Genomic DNA, 25,922 nt, shown 5'->3' with positions numbered 1-25,922 from the left:
GTTTGCAGTAAGTTTTTATATTTTTTCTGTTTCACTTTTCTATCTGTGCATTTTGGTATTACCATAGTGAGCAAAACTTCTCTAGATTTATAAGAGATTTTGAGGTGGAAATCCTGGGGTTTGGAGAGAATTGTCAAGAAAGGATTTCTGAGACATCTTTGGTGCAAAAATGTTGTTTTATTAATGCACAGGTACAGGACCTATGGGCAGGAAGAGCTGCACTCGAGTTGTGAGGGGTGGCAGATTATATACTTTCAATTTGGGAGGGGGATGAGGGATAGTGTAAGTCTCTGAATTTTAGAAGTGAGGTTTCTAGGACCTTGAGGGGCTAGCTATTGTTAGGAAAAGGTGATTTATTACTGTCTAATAAAATCTTAGTTATGGGACCCTTCAGATGTATATCAGTGGGCCATATGCTTGGAGGATGATTGCCAACCTGTATCTTGAAGGACAGGAGAAGTTTCCAAAGGAATTTTTTTTCTGGTTGTCAAATGATCCTTTATTAAAATATTTTCCTTTATAGTTTTTCACTAGCCAGGCATTCCACTGCACCACTCTGATGCCATCTAGGATGTCATGATGGTCATGGCCATCAACATGGCAGCACATAGACTGGGCAGTCCCCAGGATCTCTTTAATGGTTCCAGAGAATTCTCTGGCTAAAAATCAGTGCCGTATCTGCCAAGTAATATTGACAATCTCATCAAAAGTGGTATTTCCACTGTGCTTACTGTTTTTATCCTTCATTCTATCTTTTGATGATTCCTTGAGGGCTTTGATAATTAGGACAGAGGCAGAAGGTACTGCTTCAATCTGGGCTTGTCTATTCTGAATGGTCAGTTTTACTGTCCTCCTCAGACCCTTCCAGTCACTAGGAGGGATGTCATCACCAACACTTTTTGAAGACAGACCCAGGAGGTTGATCTTCAGGGCCATAGAGATGTGGCATCAACTTTGCCACTGGTGCACATCAGAAATATGAGTTTGATCTCATTGGGATCTGAATGTGGGTGGCATGGTTGAGGCGGCTGGTGTCTGATAAACCAGGATTCAGGATGACTGAAGTCAATTGTACCTCTGCCTACTCTGAGCCAAAAGACCAAAGTTCAAAAGAATTATGTAATAGTAGACTTACAGGATCCTGGAGGTTGGGATGATGTTAAGGTAAGATTGTCTTTTGCCCTTGGCAATGTGTTAACATCAAGGCAGTTGAGTTCCTAGACAAAGGTCACTCTGCCTGTCTTAAGGACTTGTCAATGGGCTGTAAGTTGTAGGGAATTCAATTTTTTTCTTTTGTCTTTATTCCCCACATCAATTTGACATATATAGATCTTTTATTCACTCAATATTTTACATTTAAAATTTTAAAACTCTTACGTTTAGCCTGCTAGCAACACTGTAAATTCTTTTGTTGGTTAAAAAAAAACCCCAATTTAATTTTGATCCTATAAAATATGAAAACTAATTTATGAACATTAACACATTCTATATCTTGGCTATTGTAAATAATGCTGAAATAAACATGGAGTATATATGTAAAAAAAAGATGAGATATAAATATGGAAAAGAAAGATAATTTACCTATCAGTTTTAGAAAAAATGTACTCAAGAAAATTGATATTCAAAGAAAGTAAGGTGCAGCAAGATCTGATGCACAATTAACATAAATTATTAGCTTCCTATGTAGTAGAAATTTTCAATTCAAAAATTCACCATGTACATTAGTAGCAAAAATATAAAGTATCTTCATGAAAAAGTGCAAAATTTCCCTGGGGGAAAAATTTGCAGAAGAACATAAAAGAAGAATAAATTGAGAAATATAGGATAAGGATGACAGTTTTTCTTCATATTAAGTTAAACATTTTAATGCAATTCCTTCTAAAATCCTTGAAGAATTTTCTATAGAATCTGACAAAATGATTCTATAGTTCATATGGAAGCATAAATATATAAGAAAAGTCAACATATCTTTGGAATACAAGAACAAAGTGGGGAGAAATTGGCTCCCAGTGATCTATATATTTACAAAATTTTAATTAATACATGGTATGGTGTGCCTGGTTGGCTGTTAGTTAAGCGTCTGCTTTCAGCTCGGGTCACGATCCCAGAGTCCTGAGATTGAGCCCTGCATGGGAGGGGGGAGATCTCCGCTCAGCAAGGAGTCTACTTATCCCCCTCCTTCCCACTTTTGCTCTCTTTTGCTATCTCTGTCTCTCTCAAATAAATAAATAAAATATTAGGAAAACCAAACCAAACCATGGTATGGAAAACAATGGACTAGAGGAGAAAGCTAGAAATAGATTTAACTATATATGGGATTTTGGAATATGCTGGAGGTAGTATTTCAAATACATAGGGAAAGAATATTATTGAAAATGGCATGGGACAATTTTCTGATATGATAAAACCAAATAGATAACTGTAAAGAAAATCAGATCCCGTCTCACACAAAAATAAATTCCAGTGGATTAAAAGACCTAACCCACAACCACAACATAAACAAAACAAAAAAATGCTCTCAAATTATTTGAAGATAAAGGAGTATGAAAAAAATATTTTTTATTTCTAGTAGATAAAACTTTCTTGAATATGTCCCTAAAAGCTGAATTCATATAAAAAGATAGATATACTTGATTACATAAATTTTTTTTGACAAAAACACTATAAGGTATAAGTGAATTAAAAGAAAATATTAGCAATATATTTAAAGAGCAAAAAATTGGTATTCAACAACGCCAAAGGCAAGGGAAGCAAGGGCAAAAATGAACTATTGGGATTTCATCAAGATCAAAAGCCTTTGCATAGCAAAGGAAACAGTTAACAAAATCAAAAGACAACTGACAGAATGGGAGAAGATATTTGCAAATGACATATCAGTCAAAGGACTAGTGTCCAGAATCTATAAAGAACTTAGCAAACTCAACACCCAAAGAACAAATAATCCAATCAAGAAATGGGTAGAGGACATGAACAGACATTTCTGCAAAGAAGACATCCAGATGGCCAACAGACACATGAAAAAGTGCTCCATATCACTCAGCATCAGGGAAATACAAATCAAAACCACAATGAGATATCACCTCACACCAGTCAGAATGGCTAAAATCAACAAGTCAGGAAATGACAGATGCTGGCGAGGATGGGGAGAAAGGGGAACCCTCCTCCACTGTTGGTGGGAATGCAAGCTGGTGCAGCCACTCTGGAAAACAGCATGGATGTTCCTCAAAATGTTGAAAATAGAACTGCCCTATGACCCAGCAATTGCACTATTGGGTATTTACCCTAAAGATACAAACGTAGTGATCCAAAGGGGCACATGCACCCGAATGTTGATAGCAGCAATGTCCACAATAGCCAAACTATGGAAAGAACCTAGATGTCCATCAACATATGAATGGATCAAGAAGATGTGGTATATATACACAATGGAATACTATGCAGCCATCAAAAGAAATGAAATCTTGCCATTTGCGACAACATGGATGGAACTAGAGCGTATCATGCTTAGTGAAATAAATCAAGCAGAGAAAGACAACTATCATATGATCTCCCTGATATGAGGAAGTGGTGATGCAACATGGGGGCTTAAGTGGGTAGGAGAAGAATAAATGAAACAAGATGGGATTGGGAGGGAGACAAACCATAAATGACTCTTAATCTCACAAAACAAACTGAGGGTTGCTGCGGGGAGGGGGTTTGGGAGAAGGAGGTGGGATTATGGACATTGAGGAGGGTATGTGCTTTGGTGAGTGCTGTGAAGTGTGTAAACCTGGTGATTCACAGACCTGTACCCCTGGGGATAAAAATATATGTTTATAAAAAAAATAAAAAAATTAAAAAAATATGTCTATACTGCCTAGAGCAATCTATACTTTTAATGCCATTCCAATCAAAATTCCACCAGTATTCTTCAAAGAGCTGGAGCAAATAATCCAAAAATTTGTATGGAGTCAGAAGAGACCTTAAATTGCTAGGGTAGCTCTATTCTTAATATCTTGAGTAACATCCATACTGTTTTCCAGAGCTTGCATTCTCACCAAGGGTGTAAGAGAGTTCCCCTTTCTCCACATCCTTGTCAACATTTGCTGTTTCCTGTTTTGTTAATTTTTGCCATTCTAACTGGTGTAAGATCTCATTGTGCTTTGATTTGTATCTCCCTGGTGGTTAGTGATGTTAAGCACTTTTTACGTGTCTGTTAGCATTTTGTATGTCTTCTTTAGAGAAGTGTTTGTTCATGTCTTCTGCCCATTTATTTGACTGGGTTATTAGTTTTTTGAGTGTTCAGTTTGAGAAGTTCTTTATAGATCTTGGATATTAGCCTTTTATTTGTAATATTATTTGCAAATATCTTCTCCTATTCTGTGTGGGCTCTCTCTTAGTTTTGTTGACTGTTTCGTTTGCTGTGCAGAAGCATTTTATCTTGATGAAGTACCCAAAGTTCATTTTTCACTTTTGTTTTCTCTTGCCTTTGGAAATGTGTTTTGAAGGAAGTTGCTGTGGCTGATGTTGAAGAGGTTACTGCCTATGTTCTCCTCTAGAATTTTGATGGATTTGTGTCTCATATTGAGGCAAAAGACTCACTTTAGAGGTAAGGACACATGCAGACTAAAAATGAAAGGATGGAAAAAGATATTCCATGTAAATGGAAACTAAAGGAAAGCTGGAGTATCTATGCTTGCGTCAGACAAAATAGATTGTAGTAAGAGATAAAAAAACATTACTTTGTAATGACAAAGGGGTCAATCCAGCAGGAGAATACAATATTTGTAAGTGTTTACATACCCAACATAAAAGTACTCAAATGTGTAAAGCAAATATTAATAAGCCTAAAGGGAGAAATAGCAAAGCAATAATGGTAGGAGATTTTAATATTTCATTTACACAAATGGATAGATCATCTAGTCATAAAATCAGGAAGGAAACATCAGTGTTATATGACACATTAGACCAGATGGACCTAATATATTTACAGAATAGTCCATCCAAAAGCAACAGAATATAAATTCTTCATAAGTGAACATGGAACATTTTCCAGGATGGATCATATATTAGGCCACAAAACAAACCTTAATAAATTTGAGAGGATTGAAATCATATCAAACATCTTCTCCAACCACAATGGTATGAAATTGGAAATTAATTATATGAAGAAAACTAGAAAATTCACAAATATTTGTAGATTAAATAACATGCTACTGAACAATAAGTAGGTGAAATAAGAAATCAAAAGAGAAATTAAAAAATAACTTGAGACATGGACGGGACTGGAAGAAATTATGCTGAGTGAAATAAGTCAAGCAGAGAGAGTCAATTATCGTATGGTTTCACTTATTTGTGGAGCATAACAAATAGCATGGAGGACATGGGGAGTTAGAGAGGAGAAGGGAGTTGGGGTAAATTGGAAGGGGAGGTGAACCATGAGAGACTATGGACTCTGAAAAACAATCTGAGGGTTTTGAAGGGGCTGCGGGTGGGAGTCGGGGTACCAGGTGGTGGGTATTATAGAGGGCACGGATTGCATGGAGCACTGGGTGTGGTGCAAAAATAATGAATATTGTTATGTTGAAAATAAAAAATAAATAAAAAAAAGAAAAAATATACCTTGAGACAAATGACAATGGAAATATACCAAAATATCTGGTTTGCAGCAAAAGCAGTTCTAAGAGGGATGTTCATAGGGATAAATCCCTACCTCAAGAAATAAGAAAAATTTCCCCCAAACAATCTAAGTTTACACCTCAAAGAACTAGAAAAAGAATAACAAAGAAACCTAAAGCTGTTAAAGGAAGAACATAACAAAGTTTAGGACAGAAACAAATAAAATAGAAACGAAAAAGAAAAGAATAGATCAATGAAACTAAGAACTAGTTCTTTGAACAGAATAAACAAAATTGACAACATTTAACAAATATCACTAAGAAAAAGGTGTGGTGCATTAGCAATGAGTCTTGGAACACTGGAAAAATAAGATTAAGAAAAAAAGAAAAAGAGAGGACTCAAATAAAATCAGAAATAAAAGAGATGTTACACCTGATACCACAGAAAAGATCATATGAATAATACGTGCCAACAAATTGGACAACCTAGAAGAAATGGATAAATTCTTAAAAAATACACCCTACTAAGACTGAATCATGATTAAATAGACAATCTGTGGAACACTGAAAAAACAAAAGAAAAAAAAAAGAAATAAAAATCTGAACAGATTACCATTAAGAGGATAGAAATAAATAAATAAATAAATAAATAAATAAATAAATAAATAAATAAAAAATAAAGTATCATGTCATCTGCAAAAAAAAAAAAAAAAACAAAAAAAAACAAAAACCCAAAAAGGATTGAATTAATAATAAAAAAAAATCTCCCAACGAACAAAAGGGTAGAAGAAGCCAGCATTACTACTAAACATTCAAAGAAGAGTTAATACTAGTCCTCCTCAAACTCTTCCAAAAAATAGAGTCCCTATACTCTTCCAATAGAAGACTCTTCCAAACTCATTTTATGAGGCCAGTGTTACCCTGATACCCAAACCAGACAAAGACAAAAATAGAAAGGAAATTTACAGGCTAATATTCCTGCAAAAATCCTCAACAAAATATTAGCAAACTGAATTCAACAATGCATTAAAAGGATCATTCACCATGATAGCATGGACTTATGGCAAAGGAACCAAGAAAATATAGTGGGAAAGGACAAATTTTTTTTCTGTGTAGGAATCATATTTCTTTCTGTTTTGTTTTCTTTTTCTTAAAATTGTTTATTTAAATTTTATTTTGTTAACATAGAGTGTATTTTTAGTTTCATATGTAGAATTTAGGGATTCATCAGTTGTATACAATACCCAGTGCTCATTTCATCAAGTGCACTCCTTAATGTCCATCATCCAATTACCCATCCCCCCACTCACATCCCCTCATGCAACTCTCGGTCTGTTTTCTAGAGTTAAGATTCTCTTATGGTTTGCCTCACTCTCCATTTTTATCTTATGTTTGTTTTTTTTCCCCTTACCTACCTCCATGTTCTTCTGTTTCATTTCTTAAATTACACATATGACTAAAATCATGGTATTTTTCTTTCTCTGACTTAATTCACTTACATAATTCCTTCTAGTTCCAACCACATTGTTGCAAATCGAAAGATTTCATTTTTTTTAAAAGATTTCATTCTTTTTGATGGCTGAGTAATATTCCATTATATATATATATATATATATATATAGAGAGAGAGAGAGAGAGAGAGAGAGAGAAAGAGAGAGAGAGAATGTGAGTAATATCCCGCATCATCTTTATCCATTCATCTGTCAATAGGGAAATAGGCATCTGGGAACTTTCCATAGTTAGGCTATTGTGGACATTGGGCTATAAACATTGGGATGCATATGCCTCTTCAGATCACTACATTTGTGTTCTTTGGGTAAATAAATACCTAGGAGTGCAATTGCTGCGTTGTAGGGTGGTTTTATTTTTAACGTTTTGGGGAACGTTCAGACTGTTTTTAGAGTGGTTGCAACAGGTTGCATTCCCACCAGTAATGTAAGAGAGATCCCCTTTTTAGCATCCTCACAAACATCTGTTGTTTCCTGAGTTGTTAATATTAGCCATTCTGACAAGTGTGAGGTGGTGTCTCATTGTGGTTTTGATTTGCATTTCCCTGGTGCTGAGTGATGTGGAACATTTCTTTATGTATCTGTTGGGCATTTGCATGTCTTCTTTGGAGTAATGTATGTTCATGTCTTCTGCCCATTTCTTGACTGGATTTGTTGTTTTTTGGGTACTGAGTTTGATAAGTTCCTTATACATTTTGGATACTAGCCCTTTATCTGTTAGGACATTTGCAAGTATTTTCTCCCATTCAGTAGGTTATCTTTTAGTCTTGTTGACTGTTTCCTTTTCTGTGCAAAACTTTTTACCTTGAGAAAGATCCAATAATTCATTTTGTTTTTGTTTCATTTGCTTTTGGAGACCTGTTTAATAAGAAGTTTCTGGGGCTGATGTCAAAGAGTTTGCCACCTGTGTTCTCTAGGATTTTGATGGATTTCTGTCTCACATTGAAGTCTTTAATCTATTTTGAGTTTATTATTATGTATGATGTAAGAAAGTGGTCCAGTTTTATTTTCCACATGGAGTTGTCCAATTTCCCCATACCATTTGTTGAAGAAACGGTCTTTTTTTCCATTGAATATTATTTCCCGCTTTATGAAAGATTAGCTGACCATAGCGTTGAGGGTCCATTTCTGGGTTCTCCATTCTGTTCCATTGATCAACGTGTCTGTTTTTATGCCAATACTGTCCTGATATTGTCCAATATTGTCCTGATGATTGTGGCTTTGTAATACAGCTTAAAAGTCTGGAATTGTGATGCCTCTGGCTTTGGTTTTCTTTTTCAACATTACTTTGGCTATTTGGCATCTTTTCTGTTTCTAATACAGATATTAGGATTATTTGGTCTAGCTCTATGAAAAAAACTGGTGGTATTTTGATATTTGAATGTGTAGATTGGTTTGAGTAGCATAAGCATTTTAACAATATTAGTTTTTCCAATCCATGAGCATAGAATGTTTTTCCATTTCTTTGTGTCTTCCTCAGTTTTTTTCCATAAGTGTTTTAAAGTTTTCAGAGTACAGATCATTTACCTCTTTGGTTAGGTTTATTCTTAGGTATCTTTTGGGTTTTGGTGCATTTGTAAATGGGATCAAGTCCTTGATTTCTATTGGTGTTTAGAAATGCAAGACTTCCGGGGAGCCTGGGTGGCTCAGTGGGTTAAAGCCTCTGCCTTTGGCTCAGGTCGTGATCCCAGGGTCCTGGGATCAAGCCCCACATGGGGCTCTCTGCTCAGCAGGGAGCCTGTTTCCCCCCCTCTCTCTGCCTGCCTCTCTGCCTACTTGTGATTTCTCTGTCAAATAAATAAATAAAATCTTAAAAAAAAAAGAACTAGCCCTCAGGGAGATTCAAATTAAAGCCACATTGAGATATCACCTTACACCAGTTAGAATGGCCAACATTAACAAAACAGGAAACAACATGTGTTGGAGAGGATGTGGAGAAAGGGAAACCCTCTTCCACTGTTGGTGGGAATGCAAGTTGGTGCAGCCTCTTTGGAGAACAGTGTGGAGATTCCTCAAGAAATTAAAAAAAAAAAAAAAAACTTCCTTATGACCCTGCCATTGCACTACTGGGTATTTACCCCAAGGATTCAGATGTCGTGAAAAGAAGGGCCATCTGTACCCCAATGTATATAGCAGCATTGGCCATGGTCGCCAAACTATGGGAAGAACCAAGATGCCCTTCAATGGATGAATGGATAAGGAAGATGTGGTCCATATACTCTATGGAGTATCATGCCTCCATCAGAAAGGACGAATACCCAACTTTTGTAGCAACATGGACCGGACTGGAAGAGATTATGCTGAGTGAAATAAGTCAAGCAGAGAGCGTCAACTATCATATGGTTTCACTTATTTGTGGAGCATAACAAATATCATGGAGGACAAGGAGTGTTAGAGAGGAGAAGGGAGTTGGGGTAAATTGGAAGGGGAGGTGAATCATGAGAGACTATGGACTCTGAAAAACAATCTGAGGGGTTTGAAGTGGCAGGGGGTGGGAGGTTGGGGTACCAGGTGGTGGGTATTATAGAGGGCACAGACTGCATGGAGCCCTGGGTGTGGTGAAAAAATAATGAATACTGTTTTTCTGAAAACAAATAAATTAATTAAAAAAAAAAAAGAAATGTAAGACTTTTGTGCATTGATTTTACATCCTGAAACTTTGCTGAATTCCTGTATCAGTTCTAGCAAGTTTTGGATGGAAACTTGGATTTTCTTTATAAAGTTTCATGTTGTCTGATAAGAGGTAAAATTTGACTTCTTCTTTGCTAATTTGGATGACTTTTATTTTTTCATGTTGCCTGATTGCTGAGGCCAGGACTTCCAGTACTATGTTGAACAGCAGTGGTGAGAGTGGATGTCTTATTCCCTGACCTTAAGAGTAAGTCTCTTAATTTTTCCTCATTGAGGATTATATTCACTGTGGCTCTTTCATATATGGCTTTCATGATGTTGAGGCATTACTATCCCTACTTTGTGGAGGGTTTTATAAAGAAGGAACTCTGCATTTTGTTAAATACTTTTACTGCATCTATTGAGAAGATCATATGTTTCTTGTCCTTTTTTTAAAATGTTTTATTTTTTATAAACATATATTTTTATCCCCAGGGGTACAGGTCTGTGAATCACCAGGTTTACACACTTCACAGCACTCACCAAAGCACATACCCTCCCCAATGTCCACAATCTCACCCCCTTCTCCGAAACCCCCTCCCCCCAGCAACCCTCAGTTTGCTTTGTGAGATTAAGAGTCACTTATGGTTTGTCTCCCTCCCAATCCCATCTTGTTTCATTTATTCTTCTCCTACCCACTTAAGCCCCCATGTTGCATCTTGTCCTTTCTTTTAATATTATGGTGTATCACATTGATTTGCAGATGCTGAACTACCCCTGTAGCCTAGTAATAAGTCCCATTTGGTTGTGGTGAATAATTCTTTTAATGTAGAGCTAGAACCTACTATGTAGTATCTTGGTGAAAAGTTATACAACCATGCTCATCAGGGATATTGGTCTGTAATTCTCCTTTTTGGTGAGGTCTTTGTCTTGTTTGGGGTGAAGGTAATGCTGGCTTCATAGAATGAATTTGGAAGTTTTCTTTCTATTTCTACATTTTGGAACAGTTTCAGAAGAATAGGTATTAATTCTTCTTTAAATGTTTGGTAGAATTCCTCTTTGAAGCCATTCAGCTCTGGACTCTTGTTTGTTGGAGAGTTTTTTTTTTTTTTTTTGCACTTTTATTTTATTTATTTTTTTTTATTTTTTATTTTTTATAAACATATATTTTTATCCACAGGGGTACAGGTCTGTGAATCACCAGGTTTACACACTTCACAGCACTCACCAAAGCACATACCCTCCCCAATGTCCATAATCCCACCCTCTTCTCCCAAACCCCCTCCCCCCAGCAACCCTCAGTTTGTTTTGTGAGATTAAGAGTCACTTATGGTTTGTCTCCCTCCCAATCCCATCTTGTTTCATTTATTCTTCTCCTACCCACTTAATGGAACTAGAGCGAATCATGCTTAGCGAAATAAGTCAAGCAGAGAAAGACAACTATCATATGATCTCCCTGATATGAGGAAGTGGTGATGCAACATGTTGAAGAGTTTTGATTACTATTTCAATTTTTGCTGGTTTTGGGTCTTTTAAGCCTTTCTATTTCATCGTGTTTTATTTTCAGTAGTTTATATGTTTGCAGAAAGGCATTCATTTATTCAATATTGCCTACTTTGTTGGCATACAATTTTTCATGCTATTCTCTTGTAATTTTTTAAAAATTTCTTTTCAGCATAACAGTATTCATTGTTTTTGCACCGCACCCAGTGCTCCATGCAATACGTGCCCTCTCCAATACCCACCACCTGGTTCCTCCAACCTCCCACCCCCCGCCCTTTCAAAACCTTCAGGTTGTTTTTCACCTCCCCTTCCAATTTCCCTCAGCTCCCTTCTCCTCTTTTAATTGTTTGTATTTATATAGTGTTGGTTGTGACATTTCTTCTATCATTTATGATTTCATTTATTTGGGTTCTTTCTCTTTTCTTCTTGATACGTCTGGCTACAGGCTTAGTGATTATTTATTTATTATTAAAAAATTATTTATATGATAATTGACTCTCTCTGCTTCACTTATTTGTGGAGCATAACAAATAGCATGGAGGACAAGGGGAGTTAGAGAGGAGAAGGGAGTTGGGGGAAATTGGAAGGAGAGGTGAACCATGAGAGACTATGGACTCTGAAAAAAAATCTGAGTGTTTTGAAGGGGCGGGGTGGGAGGTTGGGGGAACCAGGTGGTGGGTATTATAGAGAGGACGTATTGCATGGAGCACTGGGTGTGGTGCAAAAACAATGAATACTGTTATGCTGAAAAAATTTTTTTATATTATTTAAATATATAATATATATATTTATTTATATCTATTTTTATTATGTTAGTCACCATACAGTATACCATTAGTTTTTGATGTAGTGTTCCCATAATTCATTGTTTGCATGTAACACCCAGCACTCCATGCAATCCATATCCTCCTTAATGCCCATCATCAGGCTCACCCATCCCCCTACTGCCCTCCCCTCTAAAACCTTCAGTTTGTTTCTTGGAGTCCATTGTCTCTCATGGGTCATCTCCACTCTCATTTCTCCCCCTTCATTTTTCCCTTCTCCTAATGTCCTCCATGCTATTCCTTATGTTCCACAAATAAGGGAAACCATATGATAATTGACTTTCTCTGCTTGACTTATTCCACTTAGCGTAATTTCCTCCAGTTCCATCAGAGCTGATGCAAAAGTTGGATATTCATCCCTTCTGATGGCTGAGTAATATTCCATTGTGTATATGGACCACACTTCCTTTATCCATTTGTCTGTTGAAGAGCACCTTGGCTCTTTCCACATTTTGGCTATTGTGGATACTGCTGCAGTGTTGTTGGTAGGAATGCAAATTGGCGCAGCCACTTTTAGGGGTTTATTGATCTTATTAATTCTTTCAAAGAACCATCCCCTAGTTTTGTTGAACAGCAGTTTTCAAAATTTTCATTCTGTGTCATTGATTTCTGCTCCAATCATTATTTCTCTTCTCCAACTTGGTTTGGCTTTTTTTTGCTGTTCTTTTCCAGCTCCTTTAAGTATTAACTTTAGGTTGTGCATTTGAGACTTCTCTTGTTTCTTGTGAGAGGTCTTTGGACCACCTTTGCTACATCCAAAAGGTTTTGAACAGTTATTTTTTCATTTTAATTTGTTTCCATGTATTTTTAAAATTCTTCTTTAATTTTCTGCTTGACCCATTCGTTCTTTAGTAGGATGCTCTTTAACTTCCCTGTATTTGTGTTCCTTCCAACCAATGGCATTTTTCAAAGTCCTGGAACAAACATTTCTAAACTTCGTATGGAACCAGTAAAGGAAATGTTGAAAAAGAAAAACAAAGCTGGAGGCATCACATTGACTGATTTCAACTTTTACTACAAATCTATGATCACCAAGAAAGCATGGTCCTGGCACAAAAACAGATATGTAGATCAATGGAACAGAACAGAGAGTCCAGATATGGTATGGACAACTAATCTTTGATAAAGCAAGAAAAAAATATCCAATGGAAAAAAGACAGTCCCTTCAATAAATAGTGATGGGAAAATTGAATAGCTATGTATAGAAGAATGAAACTCGATCATTCTTTTACACCATACACAAAGATAAACTAAATGGATGAAAGACTTCAATGTGAGATAGGAGTCCATCAAAATCTTAGAGGAGGACATAGGCATCTTTGACATCAGCAACAGCAACTTCTTTCAAAACACGTCTCCAAAACAAGGGAAACAAAAGCAAAAATGAACTTTTGGGACTTCATCAAGATGAAAAACATTCTGCACAACAAAGGAAACAGTCAACAAAACAAAGAGACACCCACAAGATGAGAGAAGATATTTACAAGTGACACTACAGATAAAAGGCTGGTATCCAAGATCTGTAAAGAACTTCTCAAACTCAACACCCAAAAAATAATAAGTAAAAAAAAAAAAAATGGGCAGAAGTCATGAATATACCATTCTCCAAAGCAGACATATGAATGGCTTTAATAATTATTTTAAATTTTAGTTCAGACATCCTACTTATATGTATATTGATTAAATCCTCTGGAGTAGTCTCTGCACCTCCTACCTTCCAAAGAGTGGTCACTTTTGTATTTGTAGAATTGTAGCATTTTTTTCTCAGATCTCAAATTGATTTTGCAGCTGTTAAGCACAATTTGATTATCTAGATGAATTCCAGGGACGAGATAAACTTACGATCCCTTTATCCTCTATCACCTTAACTTCCCCTGCAGTGGTGTATTCACTTTCATTTACTTCTATGTATTTAAAAATTCTTCTTTAATTGCCTGGTTGACCCATTCATTCTCTTGTTGGATATTCTTTAACATCCATGTATTTTTGGTCCTTCAAAATTTCTCCTTTGAATGACTTTGAGTTTTATAGCATTGTGGTCTGAAAATATGCATGGTATGATTTTAATCTTTTTGTACTGGCTGAGGCCTAATTTTTGACCCAGTATGTGATCTATTCTGGAGAATGTTCCATGTTCACCTGAAAAGAATGTGTATTCTGCTTCTTTAGGATGAAATGCTCTGAATATATTTGTGATATATCTATGAATATATATGTGAATACATCTATGTCCAGTGTATCATTCAAAACCATTGTTTCCTTGTTGATCTTCTGCTTAAATGCTCTGTGGGAAAGGAGAGTCTATTAAATTAATGGCACTGGAAAAACTGGACACCCATATGCAAAACAATGAAACTGGATCAGTTACACCATACACAAAAATTAAATCCAAATGGATGAAAGACTTGAACATAAGACCTGAAACCGTAAAACTTGTAGAAGGAAACGTAGACAGTAAGCTCATTGATGTAGGTCTTGGTAATGATGTTTTGAATCTTACAGTGAAGACAAAAACAACAAAAATGAAAGACAAGTGGGACTATGTCAAACTAAAACCCGCACAACAAAGGAAACCATCAACAGAATGAAAAGGCAACCAAAGAAATGGAAGAGAATATTTGCAAGCATATATTTGATAAGGGATTAATAGCCAAAATATACAAATAACTCATACAACTTAATAGCAAAATAACAATGAATTAAAAAATGGGCAGAAGATCTGAGTAGCCATTTCCCCCAAGAAGACATACATATAGACAACAGACACATGAAAACATGATCTATATTAGTAATCATCAGACAATGAGATATTGCCTCACACCTGTTAGAATGTATATTATAATAAAAACAAGACAAGAAATAACAAGTATTGGCAAGGATGTGGAGAAAAGGGAATCCTTGTGCACTGCTCATGGGAATGTAAGTTGGTTCAACCACTATGGAAAATAGTATAGTGGTTTCTCAAAAAATTAGGAGTAGAACTGCTTATGATCTACCAATTTCACTTCTGGGTATTTACTCAAGCTTAAAAAGATTTGCAGCCCATGTTTATTGCAGTGTTTTTCATAATAGTAAGGATAAGGAAATGACTAAGCGTTCACTGAACTAATGAATAAAGAAAATGTGGTATATATATATACAGTAGGATATCATTCAGCCATAAAAAAGAATGAGGGGAGCTAATATAGCAGTGTAGTAGGATGACACTAGACTTGCCTTGACCCTTAAACCCAGCTATAACTATCAAATTATTCTGAATACCTAAGAAATTGACCTGAGGAGTGATAGAACAAACTGCACAATCAGAGGGAGAAAGGAGGCCACACTGAGGAAGATAGGAAATGTCGAGATGTGGTTTGGGGGAGAAATAGATCACGAGTGCTGCTGAGGGGAAGAAGCCCTAGTTACAGAGAAAAGCAAGGGAGAAAGCAAGAGAGTGAGCTGGGGAGAGAGAGAGACAAAGAGAGGAAAGAGAGAGAGAAACACAGGGGAATGCACAACATGTCTCTAAAGTCATTGGGTGGGAAAATGATAGGGACTGATTTTCATGAGTTTGTGCAACCATCTACTAAGGTCAGGAACACAGCAGGGATGTCCATTATCTCCACTGCTATTCAACATACTACTAGAAGTCCTGGTCTCAGCAATTAGACAACAAAAAGAAACTAACGGCATCCAAATCAGCAAAGAAGAAGTCGAACTCTCACTCTTTGCAGATGATATGATACTACATGTGGAAAACCCAAAAGACTCCACTCCAAATCTGCTAGAACTTGTACAGGAATTCAGTAAAGTGTCAGGATATAAAATCAATGCACAGAAATCAGTTGCATTTCTTTACACCAACAACAAAACAGAAGAAAGAGAAATTAAGGTGTCAATCCCATTTACAATTGCACCAAAAACCGGGGGTAAACCTAACCAAAGAGGCAAAGAATCTATACTCAGAAAACTATAAAGTAGTCATAAAAGAAATCGAGAATGACACAAAGAAATGGAAAAATGTACCATGCTCATGGATTGGAAGAACAAATGATGTGAAAATGTCTATGCTACCTAAAGCAACTACACATTTAATGCAATCCCTATCAAAATCCCATCCATTTTTTTTTCAAAGAAATGGAACCAGAAAATACCTCAAATAGCCAAAGGAGTATTGAAAAAGAAAGCCAAAGTTGAATCTCCCTGATGGCTAGTGATGATGAACATTTTCTCATGTGTCTGATAGCTATTTCTATGTCTTGATTGGAGAAGTCTCTGTTCATATCTTCTGCCCATTTTTTGATATGATTGGCTGTTTTGTGTGTGTTGAGTTTGAGGAGTTCATTATAGATCCTGGATATCAACCTTTTGTCTGTACTGTCATTTGCAAATATCTTCTCCCATTCCGTGGGTTGCCTCTTTGTTTCTTGATTGTTTCCTTTGCTGTGCAGAAGCTTTTGATTTTGATGAAGTCCCAAAAGTTTATTTTCGCTTTTGTTTCCTTTGCCTTTGGAGACATATCTTAAAAGAAGTTGCTGTGGCTGATATTGAAGAGATTACTGCCTATGTTCTCCTCTAGGATTCTGATGGATTCCTGTCTCACGTTGAGGTCTTCTATCCATTTTGAGTTTATCTTTGTGTATGGTGTAAGAGAATGGTCGAGTTTCATTCTTCTACATGGAGCTGCCCAGTTTTCCCAGCACCATTGATTGAAGAAACTGTCTTTTTCTTCTGTATATTTTTTTCCTGTTTTGTCAAAGATTAATTGACCTTAGAGTTGAGGGTCCATATCTGGTATCTCTACTCTGTTCCACTGGTCTATGTGTCTGTTTTTATGCCAGTACCATGCTGTCTTGGTGATCACAGCTTTGTAGTAAAGCTTGAAATCAGGTAACGTGATGCCCCCCGTTTTATTTTTGTTTTTCAACATTTACTTAGCGATTCGGGGTCTCTTCTGATTCCATACAAATTTTTGGATTATTTGCTCCAGCTCTTTGAAGAATACCGGTGGAATTTTGATTGGAATGGCATTAAAAGTATAGATTGCTCTAGGCGGTAAAGACATTTTAACAATGTTTATTCTCCCAATCTAAGAGCATGGAATGGTTTTCCATCTTTTTTTGTCTTCTTCAATTTATTTCATGAGTGCTCTGTAGTTCCTTGAGTACAGATCCTTTACCTCTTTGGTTAGGTTTATTCCCAGGTATCTTATGGTTCTTGGTGCTATAGTAAATGGAATCGATTCTCTAATTTCCCTTTCTGTATTTTCATGGTTAGTGTATAGGAAAGCCACTGATTTCTGTACATTGACTTTGTATCCTGCCACGTCGCTGAATTGTTGTATGAGTTCAAGTAGTTTGGGGGTGGAGTCTTTTGGGTTTTCCATATAAAGAATCATGTCATTTGCAAAGAGAGAGAGTTTGACTTTTTCATTACCAATTTGGATACCTTTTATTTCCCTTTGTTTTCTGATTGCTGTTGCTAGGACTTCTAATACTATGTTGAACAAGAGTGTGAGAGTGGGCATCCTTGTTGTGTTCCTGATCTCAAATTAAAACCACATTGAGATATCACTTTACACCAATTAGAATGGCCAAAATTAGCAAGACAGGAAACAACATGTGTTGGAGAGGATGTGGAGAAAGAGGAACCCTCTTACACTGTTGGTGGGAATGCAAGTTGGTGCAGCCTCTTTGGAGAACAGTGTAGAGATTCCTCAAGAAATTAAAAATAGAATTTACCTATGACCTTGCAATTGTACTACTAGGTTTTTACCCCAAAGATACAGATGTAGTGAAAAGAAGAGCCATCTGTACCCGAATGTTATAGCAGCAATGGCTATGGTCTCCAAACTATGGAAAGAACCAAGATGTCCATCAACCGATGAATGGATAAAGAAGACGTGGGATATATACACAATGGAATACTATGCAGACATCAAAAGAAATGAAATCTTGCCATTTGCGACAACATGGATGGAACTAGAGTGTATCTTGTCATATACTTTTATCAGTCTTTTTGTTTGTCTGTTTTTGTTTGTTTACTTCATAAATCTTACCTAGGGGCTCATTTGGGCTGAACCTTCTCTTTCATCTTCCCTTTCTTTCCTATCTCTTTTTTTTTTTCCTTTTTCTTTTTCTTTTCTTTTGTCTCTCGTTTGGGTGGGGAATCCTGATTGCTCAGAAGTGTTCCAGGGTGCCCCTTGACTGAACCACAGTTAATACATCAGGCTACATCTGTTCAGTCATCTCCCACCAAAATGACTAGGGGGAGGAATGCCCAACAGAAAAAAAATACAGAGGATGGACCTTCTGCAACAGAGCTAATGGCTATCAACATAGACAATATGTCGGAAAGAGAATTCAGGCTAACAATTATCTAGGCAATAGCTAGGTTGGAGATAGCCATGGATGACCAAACAGAATTTATTAGGGCCAAGCTGAAAGCGACCAGACAGGATGTTCACAATGTTACGGCGGAGCTTAAAACTACCAGAGAGGAGGTTCACAATGCTCTCAATGAGTTCCAATCTAATCTAAACTCTCTGAAAGCTAGGGTAACTAAGACAGAAGATAGAATTAGTGTTCTGGAAGACAAACAGAGAGAAAGGATCAGGAGGAAGCCTGGCACAAACAGCTTAGAAACCACGAAAAGAGAATCAGGGAAATAAATGATGCCATGAAACGTTCCAACGTCAGAATTATTGGAATCCCTGAAGGGGAGGAGAAAGAAAGAAGTCTAGAAGATATAGTGGAACAAGTTCTTCATGAAAATTTTCCCAATCTCGCGAATGGAACCAGCGTTCATGTATTAGAGGCTGAACTGTCTCCACCTAACATTATACATTCCAAAAAAACATCACAACACGTGATAGTCAAATTGAGGAATTATAATTGTAGGTATAATCTCTTGAAAGCCGCTAGGGCAAAGAGGCTCCTTACTTACAGAGGAAAGCCCATCAGAATAACATCAGACCTGTCCAAAAAGACCTGGCAAACCAGAAATGACTGGCAAGATATATTCAGGGCACTAAATGAGAAGAACATGCAGCCAAGAATACTTTATCCAGCAAGACTGACATTCAAAATGGATAGAGAGATAAAGAGTTTCCAAGACCAGCAAGGCTTAAAAGACTACGCAACCACCAAGCCGACATTGCAGGAAATATTAAGGGGGGTTCTATAAAAGAGGAAAAATCCTAAGAATAGCATTGAACAGAAATAAAGAGACAATCTACAGAAAGAAAGACTTCAAAGGTAACGATGTCAATAAAACCGTATCTATCAATAATCACTCTCAATGTGAATGGCCTAAATGTGCCCATAAAACGGCACAGGGTTGCAGATTGGATAAAATGACAGGACCCATCCATATGTTGTCTACAAGAGACCCATTTTGAACCTAAAGATACACCCAGACTGAAAGTGAAGGGATGGAGAAGCATCTTTCATGCCAATGGGCCTCAAAAGAAGGCTGGGGTAGTGATTCTCATATCAGACAAATTAGATTTTAAACTAAAGACTGTAGTCAGAGATACAGAAGGACACTACATAATCCTTAAAGGGACTATCCACCAAGATGATCTAACAATTGTAAATATCTATGCCCCCAATATGGGAGCAGTCAATTACATAAGAAAACTGTTAATCAAGGTAAAGAGTCATATTGATATAAATACACTAATAGTAGGAGAAATAGACAGATCATCGAAGCAGAGAATCAATAAAGAAACAAGAGCATTGAATGACACATTGGACCAGATGCACCTCATAGATATATACAGAACATTCCACCTTAAAAGAACAGAATACTCATTTTTCTCAAGTGCACACGGAACCTTCTCCAGAATAGACCACATACTGGATCACAAATCAGGACTCAACTGATACCAAAAGACTGAGATTATTTCCTGCATATTCTCAGATCACAATGCATTGAAACTGGAGCTCAATCACAAGGAAAAGTTCCGAAGGAACTCAAACACCTGGAAGCTAAATACCACCTTGCTTAAGAATGCTTGGTTCAACCAGGAGATCAAAGAAGCACTGAATTCATGGAAATCAATGAGAATGAAGACACTTCGGTCCAAAACCTATATGTATTACTAAGGGGGAAATACATAGCCATCCAAGCCTCCCTCAAAAAAACTGAAAAATCCAGAACAGAGCAGCTGTCTCTACACCTTAAAGAACTGGAGAATCAACAACAAATCAAACCAACTCCACACATAAGAAGGGAAATCATCAAGATTAGAGCTGAGATCAATGAGGTAGAAACCAGAGATACAATAGAATGTATCAATGAAATTAGAAGTTGTTTTTTTGAAAGAATCAATAAGATCGATAAACCACTGGCCACACTAATCCAAAAGAAAAGACAGAAAGCCCAAATTCATAAAATTATGAATTAAAAGGGAGAGATCACAACTAACACCAAGGAAGTAGACATAATCATCAGAAGTTATTATCAACAATTATATGCCAAAAAGCTTAGCAACCTTGATGAAATGGATGTATTCCTGGAAAACTATAAACTCCCAAAATTGAACCAGGAAGAAATTGTCAGCCTGAATGGACTCATATCTAGTAACGAGATTGAAGCAATGATCAAAAACCTCCCAAAAAACAAGAGCCTAGGATCTGACGGATTTCCTGGGGGAATTCTACCAAACTTTCAAAGAGGAAATAACACCTATTCTCTTGAAGCTGTTTCAAAAAATTGAAGCAGAAGGGAAATTATAGACTCTTTCAATGAAGCCAGCATTACCCTGATCCCCAAACCAGGCAAAGACCCTACCAAAAAGGAGAATTTCAGACCAATATCACTGATGAATATGGATGCTAAGATTCTCAGCAAGATTCTAGCTAGTAGGATCCAACAGCACATCAAAAAGATTATACACCATGACCAGGTGGGATTCATCCCTGGGCTACAAGGATGGTTCAACATTCGCAAATCAATCATTTTGATAGATCAAATTAACATGAGAAGAGAGAAGAACCACATGGTCCTCTCAATTGATGCAGAAAAAGCATTTGACAAAATCCAGCATCTGTTCCTGATTAAAACGCTTCAAAGTATAGGGATAGAAGGAACATTCCTGAACTCCACAAAATCTATCTATGGAAGACCCACAGCAAATATCATCCTCAATGGGAAAAAGCTTGTAGCCTTTCCGTTGAGATCAGGAACAAGACAAGGATGCCCACTCTCACCACTCTTGTTCAACATAGTATTAGAAGTCCTAGCAACAGCAATCAGACAACAAAGAGAAATAAAAGGTATCCATATTGGCCATGAAGAAGTCAAACGCTCTCTCTTCGCAGATGACATGATTCTACATATGGAAAACCCATAAGCCTCCACCCCCAAACTACTAGAACTCATACAGCAATTCAGCATCATGACAGGATACAAATTAAATGTACAGAAATCAGTGGCGTTCTTATACACTAACCATGAAAAAACAGAAATGGAAATTAGAGAATCGATTCCATTGACTATAGCACCAAGAACCATAAGATACCTGGGAATAAACATAACCAAAGAGGTAAAGGATCTGTACTCGAGGAACTACAGAACACTCATGAAATAAATTGAAGAAGACACAAAAAGATGGAAGACCATTCCATGCTCTTGGATCAGAAGAATAAACATTGTTAAAATGTCTATACTGCCTAGAGCAATCTATACTTTTAATGCCATTCCAATCAAAATTCCACCAGTATTTTTGAAAGAGCTGGAGCAAATAATCCAAAAATTTGTATGGAATCTGAAGAGACCACGAATCGCTAAGGAAATGTTGAAAAACAAAAATAAAACTGGGGGAATCACGTTACCTGATTTCAAGCTTTATTACAAAGCTGTGATCACCAAGACAGCATGGTACTGGCATAACAACAGACTCATAGACCAGTGGAAGAGAGTAGAGATCCCAGATATGGACCCTCAACTCTAAGGTCAATTAATCTTCGACAAAACAGGGAAAAATATACAGTGGAAAAAAGACAGTCTCTTCAATCAATGGTGCTGGGAAAACTGGGCAGCTCCATGTAGAAGATTGAAACTCGACCATTCTCTTACACCATACACAAAGATAAACTCAAAATGGATAAAAGACCTCAACGTGAGACAGGAATCCATCTGAATCCTAGAGGAGAACATAGGCAGTAATCTCTTCAATATCAGCCACAGCAACTTCTTTCAAGATATGTCTCCAAAAGCAAAGGAAACAAAAGTGAAAATAAACTTTTGGGACTTTATCAAAATCAAAAGCTTCTGCACAGCAAAGGAAATAGTAAAAAAAACCAGGAGGCAACCCACAGAATGGGAGAAGATATTTGCAAATGACAGTACAGACAAAAGGTTGATATCCAGGATCTATAATGAACTCCTCAAACTCAACACACACAAAACAGCCAATCATATCAAAAAATGGGCAGAAGATATGAACAGAGACTTCTCCAATGAAGACATACAAATGGCTATCAGACACATGAAAAAATGTTCATCATCACTAGCCCTCAGGGAGATTCAAATTAAAACCACATTGAGATATCACCTTACACCAGTTAGAATGGCCAAAATGAACAAGAGAGGAAACAACATGTGTTGGAGGGGATGTGGAGAAAGGGGAACCCTCCTACAGTGTTGGTGGGAATGCGGGTTGGTGTAGCCTCTTTGGAGAACAGTGTGGAGATTCCCACAAATTAAAAATAGAACTTCCCTATGACCCTGCAATTGCACTCCCGGGTATTTACCCCAAAGATACAGATGTAGTGAAAAGAAGGGCCATCTGTACCCCAATGTTTATAGCAGCAATGACCACAGTCGCCAAACTATGGGAAGAACCAAGATGCCCTCAATGGACGAATGTATAAGGAAAATATGCTGCTTATACACTATGGAGTATTATGCCTCTATCAGAAAGGATGTATACCCACGTTTTGTAGCAACATGGATGGGACTGGAAGAGATTATGCTGAGTGAAATAAGTCAAGCAGAGAGAGTCAATTATCATATGGTCTCACTTATTTGTGGAGCATAACAAATAGCATGGAGGACAAGGGGTGTTAGAGAGGAGAATGGAGTTGGGAGAAATTGGAAGGGGAGGTGAACCATGAGAGGCTATGCACTCCGAAAAACAATCTGAGGGGTTTTAAGTGGCGGGGCGGGTGGTGGGAGGTGGGGTACTGGGTGGTGGGTATTATGGAGGGCACAGATTGCATGGAGCACTGGGTGTGGTGAAAAAATAATGAATACTGTTTTCTGAAAATAAATAAATTAATTTATAAAAAAAATACCTCAACATCATAAAGGTCATATATAAAGGACCACAGCTAATATCCTCCTAAATGAGGAAAAATTGAGAGTTTTTCCTCTATAGTCAGGAATAAGACAGGGATGTCCAGTTTTACCAGTGTTATTTAGCATAGTACTGGAAGTCTTAGCCTCAGCAATCAGATAACACAAAGAAATAAAAGGTATCAAAATCTAAAAGGAAAAAACTCAAACTTTTCACTATTTCCAGAAGATTTGATACTCTATCTAGAAAACCCAAAAGACTCCACCAAAAAAATTCTTAGAATTGATACAAAAGTTCAATTAAGTTCTGATAAGGGAGACATGGTATATAGATTTATATGTATTATGCTAAGTGAAATAAGTCAGTCAGAGAAAGACAAATACCATATGATTTCACTCATATGTGGAATTTAATAAAAAAACAGATGATTGTAGGGAAAAGAAGAAAATGAAAAAGAGAGGCAAGCAAACCATATGAAACTATTAACTATAGAGAGGAAACTGAGGGTTAATGCAAGGGAGGTGGGCAGGTGATGGACTAAATGTGTGTTGGGTATCAAGGATGGCAGTTGTGATGAGAACTGGATGTTATATGTAAGTGATGAATCACTAAATTTCACTCCTGTAACCAATATTACATTATATGTTAACTAACTAGTATTTAAATAAAAACTTAAAACAAGAACAACATAAGAGCTGATACATGAGTTCAGAAAAGTCACAGGATATAAAATCAACATACAGAAATCTCTTTTTAAAAATTTTTTTATTAGGTTCAATTAGCCAACATACAGTACATAATTATTATTTTTAATTTTTTATAAACATATATTTTTATCCCCAGGGGTACAGGTCTGTGAATCGCCAGGTTTACACACTTCACAGCACTCACCAAAGCACATACCCTCCCCAATGTCCATAACCCCACCCCCTTTCTCCCCCCCCCCCCAGCAACCCTCAGTTTGTTTTGTGAGATTAAGAGTCACTTTTGGTTTGTCTCCCTCCCAATCCCATCTTGTTTCATTGATTCTTCTCCTACCCACTTAAGCCCCCATGTTGCATCACCACTTCCTCATATCAGGGAGATCATATGATAGTTGTCTTTCTTTGCTTGACTTATTTCGCTAAGCATGATATTCTCAGTTCCATGTTGTCGCAAATGGCAAGATTTCATTTCTTTTGATGGCTGCATAGCATTCCATTAGTTTTTGATGTAGTTCAAAATTCATTAGTTGTGTATCACATCCAGTGCTCATCACAACACATGTTCTCCTTAATACCTATCATCCAGTCACCCCATCCCCTCACCCCCTCCCTTCTGTAACCTTCAGCAGTTGTTTCCCAGAGTCCAGAATCTCTCATGGTTTGCTCCCTCTCTGATTTCTTCCCCTTCAGTTTTCCCTCCCTTCACCTATGGTCCTCTGCTCTATTTCTTATGTTCCACATATGAGTGAAACCATGAGATAATTTTTTTTTCACTCCTTGACTTATTTCACTTAGCATAATCCCCTCCAATTCCATCCATGTCAGTGCAAATGGTGGGTATTCATGGTTTCTGATGGCTGAGTAATATTCACTGTATTTATTTCTTTACACCATAATGAAGCAGCTGAATGAGAAATCAAGAAAACAACCCATTTACAATTACATCCCAAACCATAATATACCGAGGAATAAACCTAATCAAAGAGGTAAAATGTATGTACTGAAAACTATAGAACACTTCTGAAAGAAACTGAAGATGACACAAAGAAATGGAAAAACATTCCATGCTCATGTGGTGGTATAACAGATACTGTTAAAATATCTATACTACCCAAAGCATTCTACCCATTTAATGCAATCCCTTTCAAAATCCACCACCATTTTTCATAGGATTAGAACAAACAATTCCAAAACTCGTATGGAACAAGAAAAGACCTGTATAGTTAAAACAGTCTTGAAAAAGAAAGCAAAGGTGGAGGCATCACAATTCCAGACTTCAAGCTATATCACAAAGTGGTAATGATCAAGACAATATGGCACTAGGGTATATATACATACATACATATATATGTATGTATGTATATATATATATATACATACATAATACATACATGATATATTGATCAGTGGACAAGAATAGACAACCCAGAAATGAACTCACAATTATATGATCAACTAATATGTTACATAGCAGGAAAGAATAGCCCATGAAAGAAGGATAGTCTCTTTAATAAATGGTATGGTGTTGGTAAATTTGGACAGCCATATGCAGAATAATGAAACTGGACCATTTTCTTACATCACATACAAAAGTAAATTCAAAATATATAAAATACCTCAATGTGAGATAGGAAACCATCAAAATCTAAAAAGAGAACATAGGCCATAGCCTTTTTGACACTGGCTGTAGTAACTTCTTACTAGATAAATCTCCTGAGGCAAGGGAATCAAAAGCAAAAATAAACATTGGGACTTCACCAAGATAAAAAGTTTCTGCTCAGGTGGGTATCATAGAGGGCACGGATTGCATGGAGCACTGGGTGTGGTGCAAAAATAATGAATACTGTTATGCTGAAAATAAAAAATAAAACCAAAACAAAAGTTTCTGC

At 36.8% G+C, this 25,922-nt stretch overlaps 1 long non-coding RNA gene and 1 pseudogene across 3 annotated transcripts in view; one reads left to right on the top strand and one right to left on the bottom strand.

The window, feature by feature from the left end:
• LOC309842019 overlaps window positions 1-18,081 on the top strand; it is a 32,552-nt gene extending 14,471 nt beyond the window's left edge. The window contains exons 2-3 of one of the 2 annotated variants that reach the window (XR_014299451.1): window positions 9,921-9,983; window positions 17,792-18,081. This is a non-coding gene — a long non-coding RNA (uncharacterized lncRNA). Of the gene's footprint in view, window positions 1-9,920; window positions 9,984-12,954; window positions 12,998-17,791 lie in introns of those variants that run through there. The other variant, XR_014299452.1, reaches the window with a different exon arrangement.
• Window positions 518-7,122, bottom strand: LOC309842508 (large ribosomal subunit protein uL11 pseudogene; annotated as a pseudogene). The gene is made up of 2 exons: window positions 7,097-7,122; window positions 518-1,035 (listed from the first exon to the last, which is right to left on the bottom strand). The product of its transcript is annotated as a large ribosomal subunit protein uL11 pseudogene (transcript).
• Window positions 18,082-25,922: the final 7,841 nt, after the last annotated feature.

Source organism: Mustela nivalis (assembly GCF_964662115.1).
Source record: "Mustela nivalis genome assembly, chromosome: 10".
Lineage (NCBI taxonomy): Eukaryota > Metazoa > Chordata > Mammalia > Carnivora > Mustelidae > Mustela > Mustela nivalis.
The sequence above is the reverse complement of the archived record's forward strand: the minus strand, read 5'-3'. Positions and strand labels throughout refer to the sequence as shown.